Genomic DNA, 22,922 nt, shown 5'->3' on the forward strand with positions numbered 1-22,922 from the left:
AAAATATATATATATATATAAAATATATAAAACATATATTATATATAAAACATATATATATTTTATTTTCCCTCCTCCTCTCTGGCATCCAGGCTTTAAAGAGGTGGACTTGTCACTACCAGTGGTCTCAGACAGTAAGGCCAATAAGCAGAGAGGAGGAGAAATGAAAGATGAGGTGAGGGGGGATAAGGCAGGAAAAAAACCCAGAGCTTCCAGTCCCTGAATCGTAGAGAGCAACACAATATATTATATATATAAAACATATATAAAACATATATATAATATATAAAACATATAAAATATATATAAACATAAAACATGTATAAAACATACATTATATATATATAATATATACACACACACACAGACACACAAAATTAGCTGGGCATAGTGACGCACGCCTGTAATCCCAGCTACTTGGGAAGCTAAGGCAGGAGAATTGCGTGAACCCAGGAGAGGGAGGTTGCAGTGAGCTGAGATCACGCCATTGCACTCCAGCCTGGGCAACGACAGCAAAACTCCACTAAAAAAAAAAAAAAAAAAAAAAAAAAAAAAAAAAAAAAAAAAGGAAAAAGGAAAACAGGCAGAGGGAACGAATACGGAACTTGAGCCTAGGAGTGACACATAAAAATAGGAAGGAACTCCCTTTTTCCCTCCTTCTTCCTCCCCCACCTCCCTCCCATACTTGCTATCTGCCTGCTGCGTACCAGGGCCTGGGGTACAGAGATGAATGAGGCCTCGTTCTCAGGTTCGATGCCTTCCCTAGTAGGGGGACAGTCATAAACAGATCATTACAAATATAATGTGGTAGACGTCACAGCAGAGGACAGGGCAGGCTGCACGCACAGGTCAGCGTGGGAAGGTGCCTGTGCGTTGGGGTTAAGGTTGGGGAGGTGGGAGTAAATTGATTAGGGCAGGACTTGAAATCGCAGCACGTGTGTTGAGCTGCAGTTCAGCTGGAAATTAACAGGAGGGGCGGTGGTGAACATGGAGATGGGTCTGGGATTCTTTTATTTTTAAGTACAGTCGGCACATCGGGACAGGAATATCAGTTCTGAGAATGACCTATCCCTTTCAGTTCTACACAATCCATGAAAAGGAAAACAGTTCCCAAGTCCTGAATTGGGACACTGTGGGTTGCAAACGGCAGACACTGAAGTTGATCTGAATGAGGTAGAACGAGGCATTTATTCACTGGGTAGCTACGATGAGGAAAGGGAAGAGGCTCTATTGCTCTCTACGATCCAGGGACAGAAAGCTCTGGGTTCTTTTCCTGCCTCATCCCCCTCACCTCATCTTTTATTTCTCCTCCTCTCTGCTTATTGGCCTTAATGTCTGAGGCCACTGGTAGTGCCAAGTCCACCTCTTTAAGGCCTGGATGCCAGAGAGGAGGAGGGAAAGGAACACCCTCCCCACAAGCTCTGCAGACAATCCTGAATTTGCTCTGCTTGAGTCACATGACTACATCTGGACCAATCACTGCATCCCGGCTCAGAAGTGGACTGCTATGATTGGTCATGGTGGGTCACATGTCTATGCATGGACCAATTACTGTAGCCGAGAAACAAGTACTGTGGGTGGCCTTTTTTGGCCATCTTCCCATGGTACTGGGGGGTCTGTTATCAGAAGTTGGGGAGAGTGTGCTGGCAGGAACAAGAAGAGCCGCCTGCCTCCCTCAGGGCCTTCTGACTATGTTACTGCTCCATTCATTCTGCTGGGAATCGTCTCAATCTTGAGCCAGACTCTGCTTGAAGATCCCACTCTGGTTGTCTACAAACCCCAGAGCTGCCAGCTGGGATTTACTCAGACCTGTTGCTGTAGTTCTTTTTTGTCATTGTCATTACGTGATTTTGATCAGATTTAAAATGGACTTTTAATCATTGGTTTATGATTGCCTCTGCTCATAAGCGTCGGACCCTCATCTGTCTTGTTGATGACGATACAGCTCATGCTCAGTCCCCAGCGCCTATGTACAGTAGGTATACAGGTAGTGAAATGAATGAACATCCTCCAGGGAACGGGAGGAGCGGCAGGGTTCTCATCTGTTCTCAATGAGTCCCTTTCTGCCACCCTCTCCGCACCTTTCCCAGTCACCCTATACCCCTTCATGACAAGGCTCTGTTAGTGTAAGTGCACCTTGCGTCCTATTAGTATAAGTCTCTGGATGTCAGCCCAACACACACTGGAGGTTCCGAATCTCTGGGTGTTTTGAGTAAAGATGATCCTTTGGCAAAGCTAATGGAGTTCTGTCTGAGCTCAGAGGGACTGGGCGCCATGACTGGTTGGCAGTGTCTCCCGTGGCCACCTGCCCTGTTGGGCATCCCTGGTCCTGCTCTGTGTCGTTTGCTAACCAGGGGACTTGTTTTTAAGACTGCAGCCCAGTCATCTGCTGGGATATCACAGTACACTCAGAATCCAGGACAAAATGGTGTGGCCAAATAAAACAACTGTGGGCTCTTAGGGAAGAAGGCTTAAGACAAATGGTTATTTTTCTTAAGTGTGCATGACCCACATGTCAGCTGGGGTCATCTTATTTTTGGAAATTCAAACAAAATGGCCTTGAATCTTGTCCCACATGCCAGAGAAGACCCAACTATCCTTGGACTCTTTCCAGGGATTGGAGGTGAGAGGTGCTTCTGTCTTACCCAGACGCCTAAGGCTCTATAAATTCCTGTGTCCCCTTAATCACTTCTGCTTGGGCACCTTTTTGCTGGCCTCAGGAGAAGGCTAGCTGTCAGAGGCATGGAACGTGTGCAGTGATACAAGCTCGCGCTGTTGCTGTCTTCAACTTTATTATAATTTTTGAACAAAGGGCTTCCCGTTTTCATTTAGCCCTGGGTCCTGAAAATTAGGTAGCCAGTCCTGCCCCACTCGGGGGCTGTTCCTTTCCTATCCCACATTGATTCTGCCCCAATTCCTCTATTCTCCCTAAATCCCATCGCACACAAGGATGTGGGTGTAGGAGACTTGGAAGCTTTGGGACAAAAAATGTTGACCTCTAAGACACAGAAACAACATCAAGTGCAATGTTTGAGCTGCCTCTAAAATACTCAGTTGGGAACAACACAGTTGGGAACAACACAGGCTAAAGCTGAGAAGTGTCGAACCTGAATGAAGGGTACTGGGTGCCTGTTACATACCACGTACTACTTTCAGGTATGGTGGGAAATTTCTGTAGTACAAAGTGGTGTAAATAAATTTTATTTATTTATTTATCTCTTTAGAGACAGGGTTTGGCTCTGTTGCCCAGGATGGAGTACAGTGGTATGATCATAGCTCACCGTAGTCCCAACCTCTTGGGCTCAAGTGATCCTCTGGCCTTGGCCTCCCAAAGTGTTGGGATTATAGGTGTGAGCCATCACTCACAATTTAAACTCTATAATACAAAGTTTAAAAAGGCAGTAAAGCCGGGCACAGTGGCTCATGCCTGTAATCCCAGCACTTTGGGAGGCCGAGGCAGGCGGATCACAAGGTCAGGAGATTGAGACCATTCTGGCTAACACGGTGAAACCCCGTCTCTACTAAAAATACAAAATATTAGCCGGGCATGGTGGCAGGCGCCTGCAGTCCCAGCTACTCGGGAGGCTGAGGCAGGAGAATGGCGTGAACCCAGGAGGCGGAGCTTGCAGTGAGCTGAGATGGTGCCACTGCACTCCAGCCTGGGCGACAGTGTGAGAGTCCATCTCAAAAAAAAAAAAAAAGGCAATAAAAGCCAAGCACAGTGGCTCATGCCTCTAATCCCAACACTTTGGGAGGCTAAAGTGGAAGGATCATTTGAGCCTAGGAATTCAAGACCAGCTGGCAACATGGCAAGACCTCATCGCTACAAAAAATAAAAAATTAGCCAGGCATAGTGGCATGTGCCTGTTGGTCCCAGCTACTCGGGAGGCTGAGGCAGACGGATGGCCTGAGCTCAGGAGTTCAAGGCTGTGGTGAGCTGTGATCGCGCCACTGCACTCCAGCCTGAGTGACAGAGCCAGACCCCATTTCAAGAAAATAAAAACAAAAATTAAAAAGGCAATATATTAAGACTTGCCCCTGGCAGTTCCTCAAAATGTTAAACATAATGTTGCCTTATGGCCCAGCAATTCTACTCTGACCTGTATGCCTAAGAGAAATGAAAGCATCTGTTTACACAAAGTCCAACACACGAATGTTCATTGCTGCATTATTCATAGCAGCCAAAAAGTGTAAACAACCCGTATGTCCATCACTGACAGTGGATAAGCAAAATGTTGGTCCGTCCATAAAATAGAATATGATTCAACTGTAAGAAAGAATGAAGTTCTGATCCATGCTACAGTGTGGCTGAACCTTGAGAATGTCATGCTAAGTAAAAGGATCCAGTCACAAAGGACCACATTAAGAGTGTGATTGCACTTATAGGAAATGTGCAGAATAAACAAATCCACAGGGGCAGAAAGTAGATTCGTGATTGCTCAGGGTTGGGGGTGTTGGAGGATTAGGGTGCAGGAGGGTTCTGGGTTTATTTTTTCTTTCTTTCTTTTTTTTTTTTTTTTGAGATGGAGTCTCACTCTGTTGCCCAGGCTAGAGTGCAATGGCAGGATCTCGGCTCACTGCAACCTCCACCACCTGAGTTCAAGGGATTCTCTTGCCTCAGCCTTCTGAGTAGCTGGGATTACAGGTGCACGCCGCCACGTCTGGCTAATTTTTGTACTTTTGGTAGATATGGGGTTTCGCCATGTTGGCCAGGCTGGTATCAAACTCCTGACTTCAGGTGATCCGCCCGCCTTGGCCTCCCGAAGTGCTGGGATTACAGACGTGAGCCACCGCGCCCGGCCCAGGGTTTCCTTTTGAGTTGATGGTGTTCTAACATTGATTGTGATGATGGTTGCACAACTCTGTGTATACACTCAAAGACATTGAATCGTACACGTTAAATGGGTGAAGTGTACTTTAAGTGAATAATTTCTCAATAAAGCTGTTTAAAAAAGAAGTCACACCTTCCTCTCTGACCCTCCTGCTAGGAATCCTTCGGCTTCAGCTCCCTGCCCTCTTGGGAAATCCCTTCTCTCTCTCCTCTACCTTCTCCCTACACACACGCACACACGCACGCACACACACACACACACACACACACACACACACACACACGCACACACGCACGCACACACGCGCACACACACACACACACACACACCCCTGCCATTCTGTCTTAAGCTATTTTCAGCTGGGCATGATGGCTTATGCCTGCAATTCCAGCACTTTGTGAGACTGATGTAGGAGGACTTCAAGACCAGCCTGGCCAATGTAGTGAGACCCTAACTCTATAAAAGAATAAAAAAATTAGTCGAGTGGCTGGGCACGGTGGCTCACTCCTGTAATTCCAGCACTTTGGGAGACCGAGGTGGGCGGATCACGAGGTCAGATCAAGGCCATCCTGGCTAACACAGTGAAACCCCATCTCTACTAAAAATACAAAAAAAAAAAAAAATGAGCCAGGTGTGGTGGCGGGTGCCTGTAGTCCCAGCTACTTGGGAGGCTGAGGCAGGAGAATGGCGTAAACCCAGGAGGCAGAGCTTGCAGTGAGCCGAGATCGCGCCACTGCACTCCAACCTGGGTGACAGAGCGAGACTTCGTCTCAAAAAAAAGGCCGATAGTGATGTTAATCTATAGTCCCAGCTACTCAGGAGGCTGAGGCAGGAGGATCACCTGAGCTCAGGAGTTTAATGCTGCAGTGAGCTCTAATGACACCAGTGCACTCCAGCCTGGGCAACAGAGCAAGACCCTGATTCTAAAAAGAAAAAAAAAAAAATATATATATATATATATATACACACACACACACACACACACATACACATTCTAACTTTAAAGAAGTGGCTTCCAGAGGCAACGTGAACCACTGAGGTACGTTTCTAAACTACAACACTTTCTTTCCTCTTTAAAAGTTACTCAGTTGACAGCTGCTAAAATTACAATGTTGAAATCCCCAGGGTATTCTATTGTGGTTGTCACCTAATCTAATTTCCAAGAGCTGCAGAATTCCCTCAAAGGAGGAGGAGCCAACCTAACCTCTCCAGAGGCAGTGGTCATCTGTTCTGAAACCTAACTCTGTCACCTCACAGGTGGGGAGAAAAGAACATGGCCAAGGCCAAGTTCATGATGTTCTAACTGAAGGATAAGCTTTTGCTCTGAAACAGGAGTCAGGAAATACGGCCTGTGGGCCAAGTTTGGCCCACTCCTTGTTTTTGTAAATAAAGTTTTATTGCAACACACAGCCGCATCCATTCGTTTGTGTACTATCTGTGGCTACTTTTGAGTTAAAATGCCAGTTGGCCAGGCATAGTGGCTCACGCCTGTAATCTCAGCACTTTGGGAGGCCGAGGGGGGTGGATCACGAGGTCAGGAGATCGAGACCAGCCTGGCCAATATGCTGAAACCCCTCTCTCTACTAAAAATACAAAAATTAGCTGGGTGTTGTCCCCTAGAACTTAAAGTATGATAAAAAATAAATAAATAAAAACACTGAGACAAAAACAAAATTAGCTGGGTGTGGTGTTGGGCACCTGCAATCCCAGCTACTCGGGAGGCTGGGGCAGGAGGATCACTTGAACCAGGGACTCAGAGGTTGCAGTGAGCCAAGATTGCGCCACCACACGCCAGCCTGGGCAACAGAGCAAGATTCCATCCCCAACTTCCAAAAAAAAAAAAAAAAAAAAGGCAGAGTTAAATCTGCAGCAGAGGCTGTATTGCCTGCAAAGGCTAAAATCTTCACAATCTGGCCTTTTACAGAAATGGGCTGCTGACCCTTGGAATGGAAGATCCAAGCCTGAGCCCCAGTTCCTCACATGCTGGGTGTGTGGCCTTGGACAAGTCAGTGCATCTCTCCTTCCTCATCAGTAAGCTGGAGACACCAACAATCCCTTTTTATATGTGCTTTTGCAACTGAAACGACTTCATACAGGTGCAGTGCCTAGTACATACAAAGCATTCAATACGTATCGATGGTTATGATGTTATTTAGGAAATGAGGACAGCTTCTGCTTCACAGGGTTATTTGAAACAACAGATCGTGCCTGTGCAAACAGCTGGCAGAAAACAGTATAAATACATATTGGCCAGGTGTGGTGGCTCACGCCTGTAATCCCAGCACTTTGGGAGGCTGAGGTGAACACATCACTTGAGGTCAGGAGTTTGAGACCAGCCTGGCCAACATGGTGAAATCACATCTCTACTAAAAATACACAAATTAGCTGGGCACGGTGGTGTGTGCCTGTAATCCCAGCTACTGAGGCCGAGGTGGGAGAATCACTGGAACCCTGGAGGCGGATGTTGCAGTGAGCCGAGATGGCACCACTGCACTCTAGCCTGGGCAACAGAGTGAGACGCTGTCTCAAAAAAAAAAAAAAAAAAATTTTTGTTGTAAATGTCCTCTAGGCTTTTGAAACCATTCTTTGCTTCTTAGTACCATTTAGATTTTGGAGTTTTGAGTATCAATAAACTTCCAACTTCAGAGGAAAAGGGATCTTTCCTTCAGACCCTCTCATTAACCAATTCAGGAGACCAAACCCCTGACTACCGGCTGGGTCTTGAACCTGCCCAGAACTAACATCCAAGTATTATTTGGGTTATATTCTGCCTCTTCCCCACTATAGGCACGCGGGAAGCCAAGCCCATATGCCTTTATTTTTATTTATTTATTCTGAGATGGAGTCTCACTGTCACCCAGGCTGGAGTGCAGTGGTGCGATCTCAGCTCACTGCAACCTCCGCCTCCAGGTTCAAGCGATTCTCCTGCCTCAGCCTCCTCAGTAGCTGGGATTACAGGCGCCTGCCACCATGCCCGGCTAATTTTTGTATTTTTACTAGAGACGGGGTTTTGCCATGTTGGCCAGGCTGATCTCAAACTCCTGACCTCAGGTAATCCGCCCGTCTCGGCCTCCCAAAATGCTAGGATTACAGGTGTGAGCCACTGAGCCCAGCCTCCATATGCCTTTAAATACTTGTGTTACCTTTGAATCCCCCACCAGAGCCCGTTAAGCAGGAAACTACTCCAAGGTGCGGGCACAGAGGTTTGGGGCAGGGGGAGGGTCTTAGGGGACCCTCAGGGGCTGTCCAGAAGCCTACTGGGGGATGGGGGGTGGTGACTGAGATGACTGACATCTGACACTGCACCACTAGTCAGTACTTCCCTGGAAGGTGTCATTTAAGTAGGCTGGGTCCGGGGAGATACAGCAGTCTCTGTGATTCACTGGCTTTGTGTTAAAACTATTAACTGAATATCTAATCTAACACAGACGAGGCCCTGAGGATACAGCAATGAAGAAGTCATGCCCTCTGCCCTTAGCAACTGCCCCTGCCTGCCTTTTAGTGGGGGCAATTCAGCCCTGTAAGGAGTCTTCCTATTCTCCCAGGATCTCAGTCCTACTACAAAACACCATGCTGATGACTTGGAAGATGACTGTGGGCCTGGCTGTGTGATATATGGCTGGTAGGAGTTACGAGTGCCAGCTCTGGAGTACTTTAGATCAGGGCAGGACTGGCTACATAATCTGCAAAATGAAAATCTGAGGCCACTTGTTCCAAAGTTTTTAAGGCTGGAGCAAAGTTATTAAGGTGGCACTATCACAGCTCACTGCAGCCTCGACCTCCGGGGCTCAAGCCAGGCTCCCGCCTCAGCCTCCTGAGTAGCTGGGACTATAGGGGCATGCCACCATGCCTGGTAATTTTTTTTTTTTTTTAAAGAAATGAGGGTCTGGCTATGGTGCCCAGGCTGGTCTCCAACTCCTGGTCTCAAGTAATCCCCATGCCTTGGCCTCAGAGCAGTCAACTAAGTGTGGGTCCCAGCCCATGGAAACCAGTCCTGCATCTGAGGTCGCACTGCTTGCCCGCTGGTTAGCCTCAAATACCTCTCTTCACCGGCCTGAGCCTCAGTTTCCCCAGCCTCAGATGTCAATTAAGCTCACCTGCAGGTTGGTTGTGGCCATTGGGTGAGATGAGGCCTGTAAAACGTTTCGCACAGAGGACAGGCTCGGCCACATTACTGATGTTCCTGGCCTGCTGTGGCTGGTGCATTTCATCTTACAATAATAGTTCACATTTATTATTCTTATATAATAGCTAAGACTTATATAGCACATCATCAATGTCAGGCGCCGTGCTTAGTTCTCTACAGACGTTCGTGTATTTCATCCTCACCACATCCCTATGCTGTGCCCTAATATTCTAGTGACTGTAGATGGGGGAACTGAGGCACAAAGAGGGCAAGTATCTTGGCAGAGGTCACCCGACCACTCAGCAGAAGAGTCCACGTTCAAACACAGGACAGCTGGCTCCCAGGTCTCTGTTCTTAAGCCTACCTGTTGTTGGGGCTCAGAAAACGATACCCCAAAATGTGGCTCTTTGATGTGCTGGACTAAAGCAGCCTCAAGGTCTGTCCAACACCACCACCCCCGCCCCAGTCCTGTTTCTCCATCCTCTGTCCGTCCCAAAGCATAGGAGGAGGCCGCTGCCTGGGGTTCCCTTATCTACCTGGAAACCACACCCGCCAAAGAGGAACACAACTGCCTTCGACTCCTTCCCTGAAATTTCATTAACCAGAGACGAAAACTCATCACAGAGAAAGAGCATGAAATGAAACACCACACCTGGAGCCCAGACAGACTTCATCCCAAACTATCATCTGTTCTCCGGTCCCATCCAACTCTCTAAGGGAATTATTCACTGACTGTTGTCCCAGCATCAGACCCATTCACTCCTCCGAAAAATCATTTACTACCCCTGAGAGTGGCCACATGTCCCCCATCTCCCTGCTCTGACGGAGGTATTTATTTATATTTGTATATATTTTTGAGACAAGGTCTCAGTCACCCAGGCTGGAGTGCAGCGGCGTGATCTCGGCTCACTACAGCCTCTGCTTCCAGGGCTCAAGTGATCCTCCCACCTCAGCCTCCCGAGTAGCTGGGAACACAGATGTGCACCACCAAGCTTGGTTAATTTTTTTTCTATTTCTGATAGAGACAGGGTTTCACTATGTAGCCCAGGCTGGTCTCGAACTCCTGAGCTCAAGCAATCCACCTGCCTTGGCCTCTGAGACTGCCAGGATTACTTACAGGTGTGAGCCACTGCGCCAGGCCAATGAAGGGTTTATGAGCATCTGGACTTCACTGGATTACTGGGTAATCATTTTCCCGCCGCTCCCCTGGCGTTTATGCATGGTGAATAAATTCATATGCCTTTTTCTCCTATTAATCCACTTGTTGTCATTTCTTTTTTTTTTTTTTTTTGAGACGGAGTCTTGCTCTGTCGCCCAGGCTGGAGTGCAGTGGCCGGATCTCGGTTCACTGCAAGCTCTGCCTCCCGGGTTTACGCCATTCTCCTGCCTCAGCCTCCCGAGTAGCTGGGACTACAGGCGCCCGCCACCTCGCCTGGCTAGTTTTTTTTTTGTACTTTTTAGTAGAGACGGGGTTTCACTGTGTTCGACAGGATGGTCTCGATCTCCTGACCTCGTGATCCGCCCGTCTCGGCCTCCCAAAGTGCTGGGATTACAGGCTTGAGCCACCGCGCCCGGCCCCCTTGTTGTCATTTCTTTGGTAAAAAATTTTAAAAATAAATACAAAATAGGGACAAGATCTTACTATGTTGCCCAGGAAGATTTTGAACTCCTGGGCTCCAGTGATCCTCCCACCTCGGCCTCCCAAAGTGCTAGGATTACTGGCGTGAGCCACCATGCCGGGCCTGTCAGTTATTTTCAGCAAACTTTTAGAGGGTGAAGGCGCAGCCTTCGCTTGCCTCCTATGCTATGTGTTCTGGGAGTTGACTCATGACAGACACGCATGCACGATCCCTTCCTGAGATCCTAACACCAAGTATTCAGCTTGAAATTTTCATCGTAATGTGGCATTATTTCTTTGATTCTTCTGTCTGTCTCCCAACTCAGCTGTGAGCCCCATGCGGGCAGGGGCTGTCTGGCTCCTTGCTGTACCTCCAGCACCTGGCACCCAGCTCAGCACACAGTAGGGCCTCAGCAGACATCTGTCCAGGGAAGGAAGGGCAGAAGCAGTGTCCAGCCACAGCAATCCCACCCAGAAGCAACAGCCACAGCTCTCTTGAATGTCCAGCCTGCGTGATTTACAAGCTTGTTTTGGGCAGGACTCAGTGGCGTGCACCTGTAGCCCAGGCACCTTGGGAGGCTGAGGAAGGACAATCGCTTGAGCTCAGGAGTTCAAGGCTGCAGTGAGCTATGACTGCACCACTGCAATCCAGGCTGGGTGACAAAGAGAGACCCTGTCTCAATTTAAAAAAAAAAAAAAAAAAAAAAAGGCTGTTTTGGGGGAATCTCCAACAACTCAGGAAACCTTCTCATCGGCTCCAGGCTTTTCTCACTTGGGCACCCCCGACACTGCACAGGTGGAGAGATTTAATAGGTGCTTAAGAGCCCAGCCCCCATCCTGGCAGGCTGCAGGGGGTGGGCGGGGGGTGAGGGGTGGCAGCAGGGCCGGCAGCTGTCTGCAGGCCTCTTGGTGCCAGCCGTAGCTGGCCAGCGGGGACCCGCTGCCACCCCTCACCCCATGACGCAGCAGAAAGTGAAACCGGAGTTGGCCCCTGCCCGGCTGGGACTGATCACCCACTGTTTCCCTGCAAAACCACAGTCCCAGGGGGCTGGTGGGCAGCTGGCGCCCGGGTCCGGCACAGTGAGGCCTGTCAGGCAAGTGCCCCTAGAGGCCAAGGGAGGTGCCCTGGCCAGAAAGGAGGGTGCTGAGTCATCATGACCCTAAAATGAGAGAGAAATCCGAGCTATGGATCAATGCAGGGGTGGGGGGTAAGAGGTCCCAGTGGCGTCGGTGAGCAGGGAAGGGTGGTTTCCCGCCCCCCAAAAGGAAGATGTGTGACACCCAGTTTTGTCATGCTGGAGCCCGCTATAGATCTGAATTGGCAACTCCCCCCTCTACCCCCACCCCTCCCCACACCGACCACAGGGGTGCGGAAAATCCCTAAGATAAACCAGAATTCTTTAAAAGTGGACCTCTGAAACTTGACAAACGACTCTCTTGATTTCTGCCCCATCCTCAGGGCACCTGTAGTTGCTTAATATTTTTCTTCCAAAAAACCCACTCTTTTTTTTTTTTAACTGACATCAACTGATGGGAAAAAAAAGGGCCCCGTCTCCCAACCCTAAATGGAAAACCAACCAATTGCCTGAAATAGAAATCAGCGGTGCAAAGAAAATACCTACGAGGATAATTTTCACCTTTAGCCGGCGCCCCGCAAAATCAGATGTGCAAATCAGACTTGGGAGACATCTATTTCGAGTCACAGGTTTCATGCCTGAGGAGCTGCTTGTCCAGGGCGACACAGCAAGAGAGTCACAGAGCTCGGGCTGGAATGCAGGCCTGGCTGATTCCAGAACCCCAGGCTCAGTGGCGGGCTGCTGTCTCCCCACCCATGAATTCCTCTGCGTGTATTCATATTATCGCCTTCCGTGTTTAATGCGTGGACTCCCCGATTTTCAAAGCACCTTTAGAGCTTATACATCGTTAGAGCTTATTATATATAACATTGGATACATCCAAGAACCCTTTGAAGCCACAGCAGGGGGTGCTGCCCCTCCCTTGGTGTATGGGGAAACTGAGGCAGCAAGCGGGGAAAAGTGTTCTGTCTCGGGGAGCTAGCAGGAGAGCCAGGACTGCTCAGGGCCCCCTGCCAAGGCGATGATCCCGGAGGCCCTGGCTGCAAGGACCAGGCCTCGTCAAACAGGTAACACTTGTTTCTTTTCGCTTTCCCTACCTCCCCCGACAACCAACCCCCCAGAGCAAACGCTGACGCTGACAGCTGGACGGCTTTCCCAGGCCGGATCTCAGTGTCTGCCCCTGGAGGGCAAAAGCACGTTTAGCAACCAGTGTCTGCGCATGGCGTCTTTCAGTTTTTCAGAGCGATAACCAGTTCTCAGCACAAGAGGCATCCACCGGGGACCCAGAAGGCGCTATAGCGGGAGAGTTTGGGGACCAGCTTTCTCTCTTCTTTGAGTTGCTGGAGGAACTCCGAGCTGATGTCTTTCTGGCCCAGGGACCCCCGAGGAATACTGCAAGAGCAATAAGGATTTTTAGGGGCATTATGATAGTGGAATGGAAACACATCTGCCCCCAAAAGTCCCTCATTTTCCCTGCGGTAACGAACCAGCTGGCAGGAAGTGGTAGCGCTCAGAGCACCAAGAGCCAAAACTAAAAAGGAAAAAAATGTACAAAGTTAGAGTAAACTTTAAACAAGTGAGCGCTTTCATGGTGTACGGCGGCTCCGTGCAGACTCACGAAAGGGACCTCACCTTCTCAATAACTGGCTAAATAGGTCTCAGTGCAGCAGCTCCCATACAGACGTGCCCAGAAAACCACAGATCTGGAATCCCAGAGCAGGTTCCCAAAATGGATACAAGGATTATTTCCTAAAGCCAGGCGCATCATAGGAGACGCGACGTTTCCCCCAAACTTCGAATGAATGTTCCAGACCCTCATTAATGATCTAAGTGAACAACAAATCCTTCAACACCTCCTCCTCTGGAATGGGAGAAACTCAGTCCCCTTGGAAACGCTGATGAAAATATCTGCTTTCCACAACACGGACGGAAGGGGTAAGGCTCGGGTGGGGAAGCTGAGTGGTTATCACTGGTGGGGCAAAAGGGGCGAACTGGCCAGGCGTGGGTGCTCACGCCTGTAATCCCTGCACTTTGGGAGGCCAAACTGGGAGGACTGCTTGAGGTCAGGAGTTCGACAACAGCCTGGGCAACACAGTGAGACCTCCCCAGTCTCTGCAAAAAATAGCCAGGCATGGTGGTGTGCGCCTGTAGTCCCAGCTACTCAGGAGGCTCAGGCTTGAGCCCAGAAGTTCAGGCCGCAGTGAGCCGTGCTCACCACTGCACTCCAGCCTGGGCAACAGAGTGAGACACTGTCTCAAAAAGAAAACGGGGAAGGGTTTTACCACTAAGGTCCTGGGTGCCATCTGTTTGTTCAGCCACTAAGATCTGAGGACTAAGGAGTCCAGGGTGTCTTCCCCAGGGCATATGACCTTTGAGGCCCTGCAGGTGGGTGCCCCCTGTGCCAGCCAGCACTCTCGGAGCCGGGAAAGGGTTAATCCCTCCACGTGGCTGACACCGGAGGAGAAGCTCACTCCGCAGGCTGGGATATCACACTGGGCCATCTCAGAGAGGAGAGGGCCTGAAAACAGCCTCTGTGAGTTCTGTGAATGGAAGTGGCTTCACTGCCTTCAGAGAACGGGGTGAAAAGGCATCCCCACACAGAACCACTCCCCAGTCGCTAGCTGGCTCCTTGGCACCCGTCGTGTGGCCCTGAAGCTCTGGCAGGGACTCTGGGCATCGGTACCAGTGAGCACCCGGCCATCTCAGCCAGGCCTGTGAGGGAGCGATTCTACCCTTGCCATGTGACAGCCGGCAACTAGGACCCAGGTCTCTTCTTTCAAGCAGCACCTAAAATATTCTCCGGGTGAACCTAGGGCTAAATACGGCATGGCCGACAAGTGCCAGGTCTGGACCTTTTAACGCCATTCTAAGATACGATCGAGAACCCACGAGGCCTTTGGTGGCCTGGAGTCCAGTTACCGGGGCCAAATGGGAGTCCCACGGGTTTGGCTGACTCAGGGCTGGGTGCGACTTCCTGGAGCAGGCACATGCTGGTGTCAGAGCAGAGCGGCCGCAGACTGTTTACTTGTGTGTTTGAGCCCAGAATGCCAGCCCCGTTCTCACTCTGGGCCGACCCCCAAGGTGGCTTAGCTGGTGGCCCCTTTTTCTACCTGGCCCACTTCTTTCCACTTCTAGCCTGCAGCCCTGCCCCTCCTGGCCTAGGTTTTCCTCCCAGCCCGATCAAAGCAAAAGGCTCAGCTCCCAGGTAGGAGGCCTCGCAGAGCTGGAGAAGAGACCAGCAAACGCAGGCACAGTAACTCAGATGTGTTACACGTTGTGTTACTGGCTGGGAGCTACGCCTCCTAGGCCCACCCCAAATCGAAGGATCGCAGCCCCAGTGCTCCAGAGGGAGGGCTTGGGGCTGGGCTGCAAAAGTTCAGCGTTGCCTCTGAATCTTCTAGAGCGACGTTTGCACTCACACAGGACAGATGTGCTCTGAGCCTGTGGGATAGCCTCACAGCCCCTTTGAGCATTTGGAAGGTTGTGCTTAGCAAAGTGGGGTTCTGCCCTCACCAGAGCCCACAGGGTCACCAGGCTATTAAACCCTGCAGAGTCTCTGGGGAGGCTTCCTTTGCGAGCCAAACACCCCATCTTCTGGCTGAACTGCTGCGGGCTTCGTCCCGGGAGGAAAGAGCCCCCAGGCACCTGTCTGGACTCATCTCGGCACCAGTAGCGGCTCTAAGGCCACATCTGGGCCTTGCTGGCAGAGGTCTGGGCTGTCTTGGGCACAGAGGCCAATGCCAACAGGCCCAGCACTGATCTCACACATGATTCCAGCAAGACAGCCTAGATTTTTGCACATCTCTGAGAAAACTTTCATACCACACCGCACAGCTAACCTCAGGCGCAACCAGCCACTAACTTCTCTCCCCGCCCAGGCGAAGTCCCCTTGGCTGCAGTGGTGCAGCATTTCAGGGACATGGAGAAAGAAGTTTGCTTTGTGATTCCGTAAACTCAGATGTTTCATATAAGGAAGATGATGTAAAATCAGAAACCTTATTTTAAAGCTTGGTACATATGTGCATATGTCCCCTACAACTGGGGACGCTGGAAAGGCAGCATCTGAACACTGGCTGCTTTGAAAAAAGGTCATGAGAAGGGCAGAAGGGGTCACCTGGGCACAGGGTGATGGAGGGAACCCCAAGTTCACTCCTTCTAAATTCTTTCAACGTCCATCTGTTTCCCTGAAAAGTCCGGCTTGGCTACTAGGCCTGAAAAGTCTATGTAGTTTATATCATGTTTGTGAGTGTCAGTGTTTTTGTTTAGGGTTTATTTTCACCTTGCTCCAGATACAAGAAGCAAAAGGAACTCTACATTTTCCTGTGTTTGGGGTGCTCAGGCGAGAAAGAAAATGCCTGCTTAAAGTAATTGATCAGCAGTGTTTTGTTTGCACACGCACTTTATTCTGGCGAGTGATTTTAAGTACCAAGTTTGCCTTAACTTTTCACTGCACTCATTTTTATCCTCATGGCTAAAATAGCTGTATTTACTCCACAATCTAAATTAAAGGAGGGTGAGCTGATCGACTTTTAGGAGGCTGTAGTTGATCTGGTAAGAAATTTCATCTTTCTGTTCATAACGTTAAGTTGGGGGGTTGCTGGGAAGGGAAACAGAGTGTTTCCTTGGAGGGACTTTTCCAACTTTCATTAGTTTGAGTCACCAACGCACGTTTTATTTTTAAGGAAGTATCATATTCATTGCAGAACCACCTCTAAATATTTTACCCCTGGCCATACCGTATTCTTTTCTATTGAAACATATTTTTTGCCTCTCTGAGATCAGCTATGGCTTGAGTATTGCTAAGAACAAATTTCAAAGTTGCTTGATTTTTTTTGTTTTGTTTTGTTTTTCTTAAATCCACACTTCTTTGAGGGTTGGCGGGGGTGGGGAGGGAACAGCAACTGCTTAATGAAGTTTCTCACACAGAGGCAAAAAGAGAAAAGCCAAAATATATTCAGTGTATCCAGCAGTTCCATGTTGAATTTTTTTTTTTTTTCCTTATTGGTTTAGGGGGTTGTGTAGGAGGGTGGTGGGAAGGATCTGAAAAGAAGCTGTGATTCTTTGCTGAATTAATGATGACTTCTCACTGCAAAATGCTGATTTATAATCTCTTCACCATACTAGACTGTTTCCAGACTTAGGGGGAAAAAGTTTGCTAAATGTATTCATAATTACATGCACAGTTTCAGACGGCTGAATATAAGTAATGCTTGTGCTGTTGCGAACGCTCACCATTAAAGCAGAAATTGTTTCACATTTAGCACTAAATTCTGTCTGATTTTGCACACTTAACAATTCAGTAATTTTAACATTCGGCTTCGTCGTCTCCATTATAGCTCAGTATCGTGGAGAAACAGTCAGTGTTCCGGCCTCGTTAATTCACGTAAAACACCCTATTTGTGGAAGTATCATTAAAGGCTAATTTGATGAGATATCCTTATTTAGCAAAGCAAATAGGATTTGACAGTCAGCTCCGGGTGGCGATTTAGCAAAGCACAAACACAATTCACAACGTGACAATTTCCCATCCGTGCGCCTCGCTGGAATTGTGGACTCCTGAAAATTGTGCTGTTTCATCGTGTCCCATACTAAAGAGAAAGAACTCTGGAAGTAAAGAACTGTTTTTGCCAAGGCAGCACAAATGTCATCTGCGTGTACATGTGCCATGTCTTTCAAATCCTAAATCTTGTATCAAGAACGCTGTGTTCAAAAGTTTTTTCCAGGTACAGCTCACTTCTATTCCCTGCTGTGCAGACTTAATTTAAATCTAGACTTGCAAATAACTTAGGGTGTGTGGAAGTCTATATAGGTTACAACTATATAGGGAGTGTGCGTGTGTGTACGTGTGTACACACAACTGAAGGTTAATGTTCTGCGAGGGGGATTTATACCCACTACCCTTGCTTTAGAGACTTCCCCCGAACGTATTAACCAGGCTTTTATAAAACGCCTGGCTGGGCGCAGTGGCTCACACCTGTAATCCCAGCACTTTGGGAGGCCGAGGTGGGCGGATCACAAGGTCAGGAGATCGAGACCGTCCTGGCTAACACCATGAAACCCCGTCTCTACTAAAAATACAAAAAATTAGCTGGGCTTGGTGACACGGGCCTGTAATCTCAGCTACTCCGGAGGCTGCAACAGGAGAATCGCCTGAACCCGGGATGCAGAGATTGCAGTGAGCCAAGATCGCGCCACTGCACTCCAGCCTGGTCAACAGAGCAAAGATTCCGTCTCAAAAAACAAAAAACAAAAACAAAAAGAACGCCTTCAACAGCAAAGTAGCAAAGAGTTGCAAAGAAATGTTGCAATTCCAGGTGGAAGCAAACAGCTGGTTGCTCCTAATTTAACAAACGTAAAGACAAATCTAATGTCATCACAATTCATCATTTCAGGAGTGCCTTATTTGGGGGTTTCAAACACTTTGCCACAACCGACATCCTACTAATTCCTTTCCAATCCAATCCTGTCCTTTAAACCATTGTGGGGGTGGTCAGGGGGGATGTACTTTCTCCTCTTTGCATCGTTTTTCGGCCTCCCAAGGAGAGACGCCCTTGGAAAACACAGTAGGTTCGGCAAACTGAGAACACACACATATAACAATACCGCCCTCGAAGGGGCCTTTTAGTTCTATGCAAGTAGCAGACCTCCCCCCCTTTCCCCAGCTCCCCACGCAGCCGGGTTTTAGATGCGTTCCCTGGGGGTGGTAGCTCTCTGCCCTCACCCTCCCGGGACTGCCCGGGCCTGAGTCCCTCGCTGTCCAGAATGACCCCAAAAGCGGGACTTTGAGGGCCAGTTGGATAAAACATAAACTCATCTCGCCCTCAAAACCCCGATTCTGAGACCACAGCCTCCAAAACCTCTTTTCCTAAGAAGTGAGTCCCCATTCACGGCTGACAGCACCGGGGCAGGCCGCCTTTGAGGCAGGAGTTTGGAGAATCCCGGATCGCTGAAGGAATCGGTACTGGGTGTTCCCTCGGGGCGGCGGTTCATCTCACCAAAATGCCAGGGGGTCGCTATGGGAGGAGGGGGCATTTGCCCACCCCACGGCTGAGGGCAAGAGAATCGCTTGATCCCGGGGTGTCTCTTCCCTCAGGGAGCAATCACCAATCTCGCCCAGTAAACAGGCCTGAAAGCTTCCCGGAGAACACGAGGGGGTGCCCCCAACGTCCCTTAGCAGCGGATAAATCGGGTGTCCGAGGTGTCTCGTACAGTCCACCCACCCCCCACCCCCACGCCATCTCCAGCTAAAAAAAGTTTCGTTATTTGTGTCCTTAATCGTCTCTCATTAAAGTCAAATTTGCTGCGCGCTCAAATTGGGGGAAGTGATTTCCATTTTAATAGCTCAATTAGCCTCTAGGTTCTGGAAAGGCCACTCCCCCACGCACCTTTTCTCTTCATTTTAACCCCCCTCCCTTTTTCACAACTTCTCCTAAAAATAAATTATAAATATGGATGTGTCCTCAGAGGACATGAGCGGCGCATTCCAACGCTCCGCTTGGTGGGGATTGGAAGCAAAGAGAAACCAGAAACGCCACTCCCCCCACCCCCAAATCAAAATGCCTTTTTCCTTTCTTTTTCCTTTTCTTTCTTTTTTTCTAACTTCTTTTTCCTAACTTGGTGTCGTCTCGGGCACAGACACCCAGCTCCGCACCCCGGTACCTAGTTTTTTTTTGCCCCCGTCCTGCAGAAGCTAAAGCCAATGCGCGAGGGCTGCCTGCTTCTCGGGAGGAGGGCGCAGACAACTTTATTTAGGGGGCGGCGGTAACTCTCTGGGGACGGTGGTTCCCGGCCGGTCCGGAATCCCCGGGGCCCGGCCCCCGCAGGCGCCGCCGCCCATGCCAGCGGGGCCCGGGCGCACGTGGAGCGGCGGGCGCGGCCGGCCTGCTCCGCGCGCGGCATTGAGATCGGGGTCACGCAGCGAGTCAGTTTCCCGAGCGGGCTTTCGGGGGTGGGGGCGGGGACGCGGACGCTCCAACGCCTAGTCAATTTCCAAGCCCAGGCACGAGGCAGGCTGGGGGCGGCCTCGCCCCCTTCCTACCTCCCGGCCTCACACGCCCCTCTGGGGAGCGGGGGAGGGGTTCGAGGGGGAGCCGGGGTGGCGGCAGCGGCGGCGATCGCAGCCCAGACAAGCGTCTCGCGCCGGGTCCCGAGAGAGCCGCGCGCTCCCCCGCCGCCACCTCCCCGCTCCCGTTCCCATCCACCCCGCAGGCAGCCGCCCCACACCCCTTCGGCCCTGGGGGCCTGGGCGCCCACCTGCCGCGATCCCTGCCCTGGCTGGGGGAAGGTGCCAGGCGGGAAGAAGGGGAGCACTCACCGCCGCTGCTGCCTCCGGGGGTGCACGGCCCCCCCCGCCGGGGCTGCGCCTTCCCAGGCTCCAGGCAGGCGTGCGCCGGGCGTGGGGGGCGCCCCGCGGGCCTTGCAGCCTCCGCCTCGATTGGAGCCCAGCCTTAAATCCTCCACCGTGAAGAAGAAGGGTACTTCCAGAAAAAAAAATCCGCCCCTCCCCAGACGAGATCCAAGTGATGGGCGGGGAGCATAGAAAATCCTTTTCTGCAGAGAGCGCGCAGCCGACGGGGCTGCACCCGGCCTCCACCGTCCGCTGCCGCCACAAAGCCGCGCCCCCGGCCCCCCCCGCCCCCCCAGCGCCCTATGGCCGGCCCGGGGCGGGGGCTGGGCCAGCCCGGGGTTGGCCGCGCTGGGGAGGCGGCGGCGGCGGCGGCCCAGGCAGCGGGGCGGTTCCTCCCCAGCCCGGGAGAGAGGGCAAGAGCCTGGAAGCCGAGCGCGCCCGCCCGGGTGGGGGTAGGGGTGGGGGTGGGGGTAGGGGTGGGGGTGGGGGTGGGAGTGGGGGCGGGGGCCGGGGTGGGGGGGCGCCTTCCTAGAAACCCTCGCCAAATATAGTCAGCGGATAGGGGCATTCCTAGAAATGCGGCGGCGACGTCAGCCTCGACCTGGGGGCGGGGGGCAGAGCCCGGGGTGCTTCAAACTAGGGGCACGGAGGAGGGGGAAAGAGTCCCCACTTCCAGTACCACCGCAGCCCAGAGACGGAACCGAGGCCGGACTTCCCTCCCGAGGGGCGTGCGGGAGTCCTCCAAAGGCACTTGAGGTATCCCGGAGCTGGGGGTGCATCCACTGAAGATTCAGACCCGGTCTACCCCCCTCTTTCGGGAACACCCAGTGCCACTGCCAGCTGGCGCTTCTGGCCCTTCCCCCAATTTTCAGCACCCCCCTACCCCCCCACACACACACAACCCCGTGAACAAACAGTAAAAGTAGGAGCAGCATCAGGCGGGGTCTCCCAGCCTCTTACACCCACCCCAGGACGTTTCCTCACGTCCTCTCGGATGGCTGGAGTCCCTGGATCCCCAGGGTTGAAACTGCACAGACACACTGTGTTCCCAAGAACTCCTCCAAATACCAACCCACCTTCGGGCCAGAAAATAAAGTTGTGCTTCCTCCTCCCCAGTCCAGTGTCACTTTGTTGCTGCTTCCGGGGCCAAGGGCTCTTGGAGAGGTGCTGGAACTTGGGGGTAGGGCATAAGGGTGTCCTCTCCACCTGGCAAAGACCTGGCCTCTGGCACTGACACTCTCACCAGCCATAGCTGTAATACTTTCCATTTCCCGCAGTAAGGGAGACGCCCCCACAGCAGCTCATCCCCTTCCTAAAATCTGCCCCACCCACACGCCTGCCCAGGGACCCCCAAATCCATTGCAGAAGTGGCCCCTCTTTCGCAAAGAGAATCCACATAACTGAGACATGACTTGTCCCTCTCCACCGCCCCGCCTCTCTGCGCGAAAACGTGACTGGCCTGAACCTCCCAGGATCATAAAAAATGTATTTTGCTGTCCTCTGTTGGCCAACATGGGTCACACTCACAGAACACACCACCCAACCAGCCAGGGGGAGTGAGCTGGACTCCTCTCCTCCTGTCTGTGGTGTCCTTGCCCTCTCTGTCCTCTTTCTTTCTTTCTTCTTTTTTTATTTTTATTTTTTGATACGGCGTTTCGCTCCTGTTGCCCAGGCTGGAGTGCAATGGCGCGATCTCGGCTCACTGCAACCTCTGCCGCCCGGGTGTAGGTGATTCTGCCTCAGCCTCCTGAGTAGCTGCGATTACAGGCAGGCGTCGCCACGCCCAGCTAATTTTTGTGTTTTTAGTAGAGACGGGGTTTCACCATGTTGGCCAGGCTGGTCTGGAACTCCCGACCTCAGGTGATCCGCCCGCCTTGGCCTCCCAAAACGTTGGGATTATCGGTGGTCTTTCTTATCTTGCAGCCGATGCACAGAACTTGCTCATGTCCCCTTTTCCTCTTTGGGCCCTAATTTCAGAAAACTGGAGGGGTTTCTTCCTTGCTCTAGGGGAGGCAAGGAAGGCTGTGTTCACTCTGGACCCTGGGCTCGGGGACCCCAGGATGGTTTTTCTAATAGCAACTTGGAGAGGAAATGTAGCAAAAAAGGCAACAGCTGATCACTGATAATTTAACAGTCCCCATTCCCCCCACTCCACCCCCAGAAGACCTAAGCACATGGAGAATAGTAGCTTACTGAACTAACCCATTTTCCAGATGAAAAGACTGAGGCTAGGCCAGGCACCGTGGCTCATGCCTGTGATCCTAGCACTTTAGGAGGCTGAGGCGGGTGGATCATTTGAGGTCAGAAGTTTGAGACCAGCCTGGACAACATGCTGAAACCCCATCTCTACTAAAAATACAAAAAAGTTAGCAGGGCATGGTGGTGAGCACCTGTGGTCCCAGCTACTCAGGAAGCTGAGGCAGGAGAATGGCTTGATCCTGGGGGGCGAAGGCTGCAGTGAGCCAAGATTGTGCCACTGCACTCCAGCCTGGGTGACAGAGCGAGACTGTCTAAAAAATAAAAATAGAAAAGACTGAAGCTTAGAGGTCAGTTGTTCATGGAGCTAATACCTGCTGGCCCTCTGTGTGCCAGGCACAGAGCTGCTGCTACAGCCCCTAGAGCTAAGGTGATAAACAGCACAGGTCCCTGCCCTTGAGGAACTGGACGTCTCAGGGAGAGACTTGAGTCAACAGGTGAGCCCTTTGCTGCCCTTATGGTCCAGGGCACCACGACAGAGCGAGGCTGGGCTGGGGGTGTCCTACCCTGGCCCTTCCTGCAGGAGTTGTCTCCATCCAGCCTGCAGCATCCTCGCCCGCTCTTCTTTCAAGCCGTGTTTAAAGAGAGAGGCTGTGTCTCCCCCTGCTGCGTGTCGCCAGCTTGGGGGACTCCGGGCACTGCTTCACCTCTCTGGGCCTCTGTTTCC

At 51.1% G+C, this 22,922-nt stretch overlaps 1 long non-coding RNA gene across 2 annotated transcripts in view; it reads right to left on the bottom strand.

Annotated features, from left to right (window-relative positions):
* Positions 1-21,422, bottom strand: part of LOC126944555 (uncharacterized) — a 28,317-nt gene extending 6,895 nt beyond the window's left edge. Inside the window, exon 1 of one of the 2 annotated variants that reach the window (XR_007722106.1) lies at positions 21,076-21,422. This is a non-coding gene — a long non-coding RNA (uncharacterized LOC126944555). Of the gene's footprint in view, positions 1-19,966; positions 20,252-21,075 lie in introns of those variants that run through there. The other variant, XR_007722105.1, reaches the window with a different exon arrangement.
* Between the last annotated feature and the right edge of the window lie 1,500 nt (positions 21,423-22,922).

Source organism: Macaca thibetana, chromosome 20, assembly GCF_024542745.1.
Source record: "Macaca thibetana thibetana isolate TM-01 chromosome 20, ASM2454274v1, whole genome shotgun sequence".
NCBI lineage: Eukaryota > Metazoa > Chordata > Mammalia > Primates > Cercopithecidae > Macaca > Macaca thibetana.